Raw genomic sequence first — 8,819 nt, 5'->3', positions numbered from 1 at the left:
GAGGAGGAGGAGGAGGAGGAGGAGGAGGAGGAGGAGGAGGAGGAGGAGGAAGACTGTGGAGTCCTTGGTGCTCTCTGAGCTTGGTTTTTTTTCTTGCACATGTTTCACGACCCAACTAGGTAACATCATCAGTGCTAGAGGGGGAATGGGTTTTGTAGAGTGGAAGAGGAGAACCGTGGGGTCCTTGGTGCTTTCTGAGTTTGGTGGCTTTCTTATAGATGTTTCCTTTCCCAATTAGATAACATCATCAGTAGTAGAAGGGACTGGGATTGGAGGAGGAGAGGAGGAGGAGGAGGAGGAGGAGGAAGAGGAGGAAGAGGAAGAGGAGGAGGACAATGACTGTAGCATCCTTGGTGCTCTCTGAGCTTGGTGGCTTTTTTGAAGACATTTCATTACCCAACTAGGGAACATCATCAGAGTTAGAAGGGAGATTTGCAGAGAGGAGGAGGAGGATGGGGAGGAAGAGAAGCAGCAGCAGAAGGATGGGGGAAGGAGGAGGAGGATGGAGAGGAGGAGGAGGAGGGGGAGGAGGGGGAGGAGGAGGAGGAGGACTGTAGCATCCTTCGTGCACTCTGAACTTGGTGGCTTTCTTGAAGACATTTCATTACCCAACTAGGGAACATCATCAGAGCTAGAAGGGAGATTTGCAGAGAGGGGGAGGAGGATGGGGAGGAGGAGAAGCAGCAGCAGAAGGATGGGCAGGAGGAGTAGCAGGAGCAGGATGGAGGAAGGAGGAGGAGGATGGAGAAGAGGAGGAGGGGAGGAGGAGGACTGTAGCATCCTTTGTGCACTCTGAGCTTGGTGGCTTTCTTGAAGACATTTCATTACCCAACTAGGGAACATCATCAGAGCTAGAAGGGAGATTTGCAGAGAGGAGGAGGAGGATGGGGAGGAGGAGAAGCAGCGGCAGAAGGATGGGCAGGAGGAGGAGCAGGATGGAGGAAGGAGGAGGAGGATGGAGAGGAGGAGGAGGATGGGGAGGAGGAGGAGGATGGGGAGGAGCAGGAGCAGGATGGAGGAAGGAGGAGGAGGATGGAAAAGAGGAGGAGGAGGAGGAGGAGGGGAGGAGGAGGACTGTAGCATCCTTCGTGCACTCTGAGCTTGGTGGCTTTCTTGACGACATTTCATTACCCAACTAGGGAACATCATCAGAGCTTGAAGGGAGTCAACCCAGGTATTCAGACACTTCTGCTCAGCTTCATGCAGAATTCTGAATCATATATTACCATGCAGGAAGTCTCTGAGCTCACCTGGCCAAGTAGAGTAGGCTTGTTGAAGGCTATTAAGGGCTCCGAATGGACGGAGGGGGTGAAACTCCAGGTGAGGATGCTGTGATTTTTCTGGTACAGCTCACTCAGACAACCCTTCAGCCGAAATCACCCCAGAAGGGGCCCTAAGATTGTACGAAATGTTCCCAGTCCTACCTGCTTCTCCTAAACGGATCGGCATGCTTTCGAGCCTGATTTCCCTGTATTTAAAATTCAGTTGCCAAGCCGTGAAACTCCTATGTGTACAATTAAAAATACATTGGAATGCAATACAGTACAATGATAGAACACATAAAATACCCGAGAAGACATAATAAAAGCCGAGCTATAACAACTATCAAACTTAGTCTGGCAGAACCATAATGGGCTCTCAAAGGCCAGGAATGCTCTCAGCATACCCAAACACGAGAGAGCCTGGTGAATCAACTCTTGTTTTACTTCAAGGGCAGGTCATTCAGGAGAAGAGATAACTTAAAAAAAAAAAAACACCCAACCCACCTTCGCTTTCTGGTTGGTGTCAAAGGAAGATAGCAATAGCCCTTCGACTTATATTCTGCTTCACAGGGCTTTTACAGCCCCCTCTAAGTGGTTTACAGAATCAGCCTCTTGTGCCCCCAACAATCTGGGTCCTCATTTTACCCACCTCAGAAGGATGGAAGGCTGAGTCCACCCTGAGCCAGTGAGAATTGAACTCATGGCAGTGGGCAGAATTAGCCTGCAATACTGCATTCTAACCACTGAGAAGGAAGGAAGGAAGGAAGGAAGGAAGGAAGGAAGGAAATGGAAAAGGAAGAGCAATAGCAATAACACTTAGACTTATATACTGCTTCACAGTGCTCTCCAGCCCTCTCTAAGTGGTTTGCAGAGTCAGCCTCTTGGCCCCAACAATCTGGGTCCTCATTTTACTCACCTCGGAAGGATGGAAGGCTGAGTCCACCCTGAGCCAGTGAGAATTGAACTCATGGCAGTGGGCAGAATTAGCCTGCAATACTGCATTCTAACCACTGAGAAGGAAGGAAGGAAGGAAGGAAGGAAGGAAGGAAGGAAGGAAATGGAAAAGGAAGAGCAATAGCAATAACACTTAGACTTATATACTGCTTCACAGTGCTCTCCAGCCCTCTCTAAGTGGTTTGCAGAGTCAGCCTCTTGGCCCCAACAATCTGGGTCCTCATTTTACTCACCTCAGAAGGATGGAAGGCTGAGTCCACCCTGAGCCAGTGAGAATTGAACTCATGGCAGTGGGCAGAATTAGCCTGCAATACTGCATTCTAACCACTGAGAAGGAAGGAAGGAAGGAAGGAAGGAAGGAAGGAAATGGAAAAGGAAGAGCAATAGCAATAACACTTAGACTTATATACTGCTTCACAGTGCTCTCCAGCCCTCTCTAAGTGGTTTGCAGAGTCAGCCTCTTGGCCCCAACAATCTGGGTCCTCATTTTACTCACCTCGGAAGGATGGAAGGCTGAGTCCACCCTGAGCCAGTGAGAATTGAACTCATGGCAGTGGGCAGAATTAGCCTGCAATACTGCATTCTAACCACTGAGAAGGAAGGAAGGAAGGAAGGAAGGAAGGAAATGGAAAAGGAAGAGCAATAGCAATAACACTTAGACTTATATACTGCTTCACAGTGCTCTCCAGCCCTCTCTAAGTGGTTTGCAGAGTCAGCCTCTTGGCCCCAACAATCTGGGTCCTCATTTTACTCACCTCGGAAGGATGGAAGGCTGAGTCCACCCTGAGCCAGTGAGAATCGAACTCATGGCAGTTGGCAGAGTGAGCCTGCAATGCTGCATTCTAACCACTGAGAAGGAAGGAAGGAAGGAAGGAAGGAAGGAAGGAAGGAAGAAAGGAAGGAAATGGAAAAGGAAGAGCAATAGCAAGAGCACCTAGACTTATATACCGCTTCACAGTGTTTTTACAGCCCTCGCTAAGAGATTTACAGAGTCAGCCTCTTGCCCCCCCTCCCAACAATCTGGGTCTTCATTTTACCCACCTCAGAAGGATGGAAGGCTGAGTCCACCCTGAGCCAGTGAGAATTGAACTCATGGCAGTGGGCAGAATTAGCCTGCAATCCTGCATTCTAACCACTGAGAAGGAAGGAAAGAAGGAAGGAAGGAAGGAATAGCACTTATATACCACTTCACAATGCTTTCCAGCCCTCTCTAAGTGGTTTGCAGAGTCAGCCTCTTGCCCCCAACAATCTGGGTCCTCATTTCACCCACCTCGGAAGGATGGAAGGCTGAGTCAACCTTGCGCCTGTGAGAATCAAGCTCATGGCAGTGGGCAGAATTAGCCTGTAATACTGCATTCTAACCACTGAGAAGGAAGGAAGAAGGAAAGAATTGGAAAGGAAGGAAGGAAGGAAGGAAGGAAGGAAGGAAGGAAGGAAGGAAGGAAGGAAGGAAGGAAGGAAGGAAAGTAGCAATAGCACTTAGACTTATATACCGCTTCACAGTGCTTTACAGCCCTCTCTAAGAGATTTACAGAGTCAGGCTCTTGCCCCCAACAATCTGGGTCCTCATTTTACCCACCTCGGAAGGATGGAAGTCCACCCTGAGCCAGTGAGAATTGAACTCATGGCAGTTGGCAGAGTGAGCCTACAATACTAGTGTGATGACCTGGGGCGTGGCACAAAGGCAACACGGCCAGAGATGGGTATGAGCCCCTTTATTAACACCAGCTGTGTCCCCAACGTCCTTTTCACTCTCCGGCATGGAGAAAAGCTTTTCCGCAAATCTGCAACCTAGAACTAAGGAGAAATTTCCTGACAGTGAGAACCATTAACCAGTGGAACTGCTGGCCTCCAGAAATTGTGAATGCTCCAACACTGGACGTTTTTAAGAAGATGTTGGAGAACCATTGGTCTGAAATGGTTCAGGAATTCTGGGAGTTGAAGTCCAGAGGTTTGTAAAGATGCCACAGTTGCCTACTCCTGCCCTGTGGACTTTCTTGGCAATTATAATTATATTCAATTTGGACCCAGATGGTTCCAGCTGGGCAGCCTTTCATGCAGATTAATGCTAAAAGGAACACTATATGTTACAATGTTCCCCAGCGTCCTTGTACTACAATTCCCATCGTTCATTCCAGGAAAAACCCAATTGAACATTTCTTTTTCCTGCAGAGCTTCAGAGGGTTTGTCTGTGTGCTTCGTCCCCGGGGCAAAAAACAGAACAATAATTCAGTCTCCATTCTTTTTGCGTTCCCTCTCCTCTTTCCCCAGAAATTAAAAACTCGAAACGAATCTGTTTGTAGGGCCCAGGACCTCCCAAATTTCACGTTCTTGCTATTAACGGCAGTTATGGGGAAGTGGTGGGGTTTGTTTTTTTTAAAGATAATAATGCAGACAGAATGCAAAGCTGAAAGGAAAGCAGGAAATGAGACGGCAAAGGCAAATAGATTAAATGAGGATAAAGCTTTAAATCAATTTAAATATTAATTTTCACAAGTGGCAAATAGGGGGAAAAGTTTTGCTGCAGGCTTTAATTCACCACCAACAGATCAGGAAGTGGAAACACACACACACACACACACACACACACACACACACACAGAGAGAGAGAGAGAGAGAGAGAGAGAGAGAGAGAGAGAGAGAGAGAGAGAGAGAGAGAGAGAGGGGATAGGTATAGGTAGAGATACATAGATAGATGGATGGATGGATGGATGGATGGATGGATGGATGGATGGATGGATGGATGGATGATAGATAGATAGATAGATAGATAGATAGATAGATATAGATATAGATATAGATATAGATATAGATATAGATATAGATATAGATGGATAGATAGATAGATAGATAGATAGATAGATAGATGGATGGATGGATGGATGGATGGATGGATGGATGGATGGATGGATGGATGGATGATAGATAGAGATATGTAGATAGATAGATAGATAGATGATAGATAGATATAGATAGATGTAGGTAGGTAGGTAGGTAGGTAGGTAGGTAGGTAGATATAGACAGACAGAGAGACAGAAAGATAGAGAGATACCAATGGATGGATGGATGGATGGATGGAACGATAGATAGATAGATAGATAGATAGATAGATAGATAGATAGATAGATAGATATAGACAGAGAGAGACAAACAGACACATAGATTGCTATCAGTAGATGGATGGATGGATGGATGGATGGATGGGAAGATAGATGATAGATAGATATAATAGAGATGATATAGATAGATAGATAGATAGATATAGATATAGATAGATAGATACAATAGGTAGATGATGATAGATAGATAGATAGATAGATAGATAGATAGATAGATAGATACATACATACATACATACATACATACATACATACATACTCTGGCATATGTGTATGCATGTGTGTGCACGTGTATATATGTTTGTGTGCATGCACACACAGACACACACACTTGCTTGAAGATAATTATATGAGAGATTAAAACTGTCGGCGGGAGGCTTTCTATTTAACCCCAATGACAAGCAATCCATTATCCGGGATGAGCTATTTTTGACCCTTGTTGGGTTTTTTTGTTGCATGTGGGGTGGGGCGGGGGGGAAGGGGGAGGGGGAGAGGTTGCCATCCCTTTGAGATGGCCTCTTTCCTTCTCCTTGGGGATCAGTGCAGTGCTGGGACTATTCTGCAGAGGGCTGTGCCACTAAACAAGCCACGATGAACTCAGGGGGAAAAAACGCAACATGGAGATTTTAATTTGTACCCTGCTGGGAAACAAGGGAAGTTCCCTGCTCCAAACTGGGGGTCTCTCGGTAGCTTCTGGAGATCTTTTATGATCTGTTTAGCCCTTCTGTGTACGAATGATTTTTTTTTTACCAAGGCTATAGCAATAGCAATAGCAGTAAGACTTATATACCGCTTCATAGGGCTTTCAGCCCTCTCTAAGCGGTTTACAGAGTCGGCATATTGCCCCCAACAATCCGGGTCCTCATTTTACCCACCTCGGAAGGATGGAAGGCTGAGTCAACCCTGAGCCGGTGAGATTTGAACCGCTGAACTGCTGATTTAGCAGTAGCCTGCAGTGCTGCATTTAACCACTGCGCCACCTTGGCTCCTCATTAGCTATGAACTAATAAAGACGTACTTTATGATTCTTCCTGAAGCTCTTTTTAATGGTGTTTTTTTTTTTTAAAGTAAAGGTCAGCCTTTTGTGGCTGCTATTCTAACTAAGTTGGGGACATTTGAAGTATATGTAGTAGTAGCAATAAGGGTGGCATTATGTGGTTCTTCTGCCCGGTTGGTACCTGGTAGCTCTTCTCCCAAGGAGGAACAGAAGTGAACTATCAAATTCAAATTTAATGAATTTATATGCCGCCCAATCCCGAAGGACTCCGGGCGGCTTACAGAATAAAACTCTAAAAAAGATAAAAATTAAAAATAGGGAAGAGAAACAGATTAAAAAGGGAACATGTCATGCACTCAATCTGGGTTTGGCTGGACTTCATTCGTGAGGTCAACAGCCCCAGGCCTGCTGGAATAGCCAGGTTTTAGTAGCCTCTCGGAAGGCCGAGAGAGTGGGAAGGGTCCGGATCTCTGGGGGTAGGTCGTTCCATACAGTAGAAAGGGAGGGAGGGAGGAAGAAAGGGAGGGAGTTAGAAGGGAGGGAGGAAGAAGGGAGGGAGGAAATAAGGAAGGGGGGAGGGAGGAAGAAGGGAGGAAGGAAGAAGGAAGGAGAGAGGAAATAAGGGAGTGAGGAAGGAATGAGGGAGGAAGAAGGGAGGGAGGAAATAAGGAAGGGGGAGGGAGGAAAAAGGAAGGGAGGAAGGAAGAAGAAAGGAGGGAGGAAATAAGAGAGGGAGGAAGGAATGAGGGAGGGAGGAAGAAAGGGAGGGAGGGAGGAAGAAGGGAGGGAGGAAATAAGGAATAGCAATAGCAATAGCAGTTAGACTTATATACCGCTTCATAGGGCTTTCAGCCCTCTCTAAGCGGTTGACAGAGTCAGCATATCGCCCCCACAGCCTGGGTCCTCATTTCACCCACCTCGGAAGGATGGAAGGCTGAGTCAACCTTGAGCCGGTGAGATTTGAACCGCCGAACTGCAGATAGCAGTCAGCTGAAGTGGCCTGCAGTACTGCACCCTAACCACTGCGCCACCTCGGCTCTACCGGGTGTCAACTGTATCAGGACATGTTTTGGTGGAATAGCCAAGGTAAACATTATTTGGCTACATGAATAAATAAGGTTTCTCTTCTCTCTGATTCACCTGGGGTTGAAGAAGATACAGAGAGCGAGCAAGGGTTGGGAAGAAAAGTCTTGATTTATGTCCGACTCCTACTAGCAAGCTGGGATAAATAAAAGTCCAAGGATAATAGCTGTTTGGGCATCGTCCCCTCTCCCTCCTCCATGTTTCTATTCGGTATATCTCTATTATAGATAGAGATATACATTCTATGCTTTATTTCATACTCCCCATAAATCCTAACAACCGAAGTGGGGGAAAAAAAAAGCAGTATTAACCTTTACGAACAGAGCAAGGAAAACCGCCATAAAGTGAACGTAAATAAACCTTGGGCTGGAAGGGCACTTCCTTGTCCTGGGGATAAAATGGTTCTTTGTACCCCTGAAGGTGCTTTTTCACGAGGCCACCGGACTTCCTTTGTTTTTCCTCGAAGGTGTTTCACTTCTCCGCCGAAAGGCTTCTTCAGTTCTGACTCAGTCTTCAATCAGAACTGAAGAAGCTTCTTGAGGAGAAGTGAAACATCTCTTTAAAAAGCACTTTTGGGACAACGGTGACCCAGGGAGGACTGATAATCACCAAAGATGTTTCTTCCTAGTGCAAAACTTTTGAGGCACCGAACCATCAGCAATGCTGCCAGCAACCCTCCCCTGAACATGGGCCAGTCCTGGAGTCTGGGGAAGGCTCAGATGAGGGCTCTGCGTCAGAGGCAGAAAGGGGGCCAAGGCTATCTGGTAGTTATTTGCTGCCTCCGGAGCCTCTAGAGTCTGACATCAGCGAGGCAGAAGAACAACGGGAGCCTGTTCCCAGTGTGCGCATGCGCAGAGCTGCCAGAAGGCAAGAACAATTAAGAAAACAGGGTCGACTCAGGAGTAAGGCTTGGAGGTGATTGGCCCCTCCCATAAGACATAAAAGAGGAATGAATGGGAGATGAGCCTTTGCAGGAAGCAATTAGTTCATCTCGTCAGTTCAAGCTTTGAAAACTTCTGTTTGACTCGGTGCTAAGTTTGGCCTTGCTCTGCATTTGGCAATTTAGGGCTCTGGCAGAATTCCCAGGGAGATAAAGGTGGGTGTTTATCAACATTTCCCCTGTAAGACTGTGGCAACTCGAGCAGACATCTGTCGGGATCTTCACAGACTGCTGGTGAAGCCTTGCGGGCTGTGAATGACCATCCTTCACAGCCATGTAAATAAAAGAGGGTTTTGGGGACCAAGATTGTGATTTATGCTTTCTCCGGAAGCCTAGAACAAAACAGAACCTCTTACAGGTTCTTGAATGTTTGATCAAGAGAGTGCTTTTCAAAGTTGGCCACTTTTAAGATGCGTGGAATTCAACTTCAATTCTGTGAGTTGAAGTCCACACATCTTAAAGTA

This window comes from Thamnophis sirtalis, unplaced genomic scaffold (assembly GCF_051295495.1).
Source record: "Thamnophis sirtalis isolate CommonGarterSnake01/CBP01778 unplaced genomic scaffold, rThaSir2_p1.2 scaffold_2, whole genome shotgun sequence".
In the NCBI taxonomy this organism is placed as follows: domain Eukaryota; kingdom Metazoa; phylum Chordata; class Lepidosauria; order Squamata; family Natricidae; genus Thamnophis; species Thamnophis sirtalis.
The sequence above is the reverse complement of the archived record's forward strand: the minus strand, read 5'-3'. Positions refer to the sequence as shown.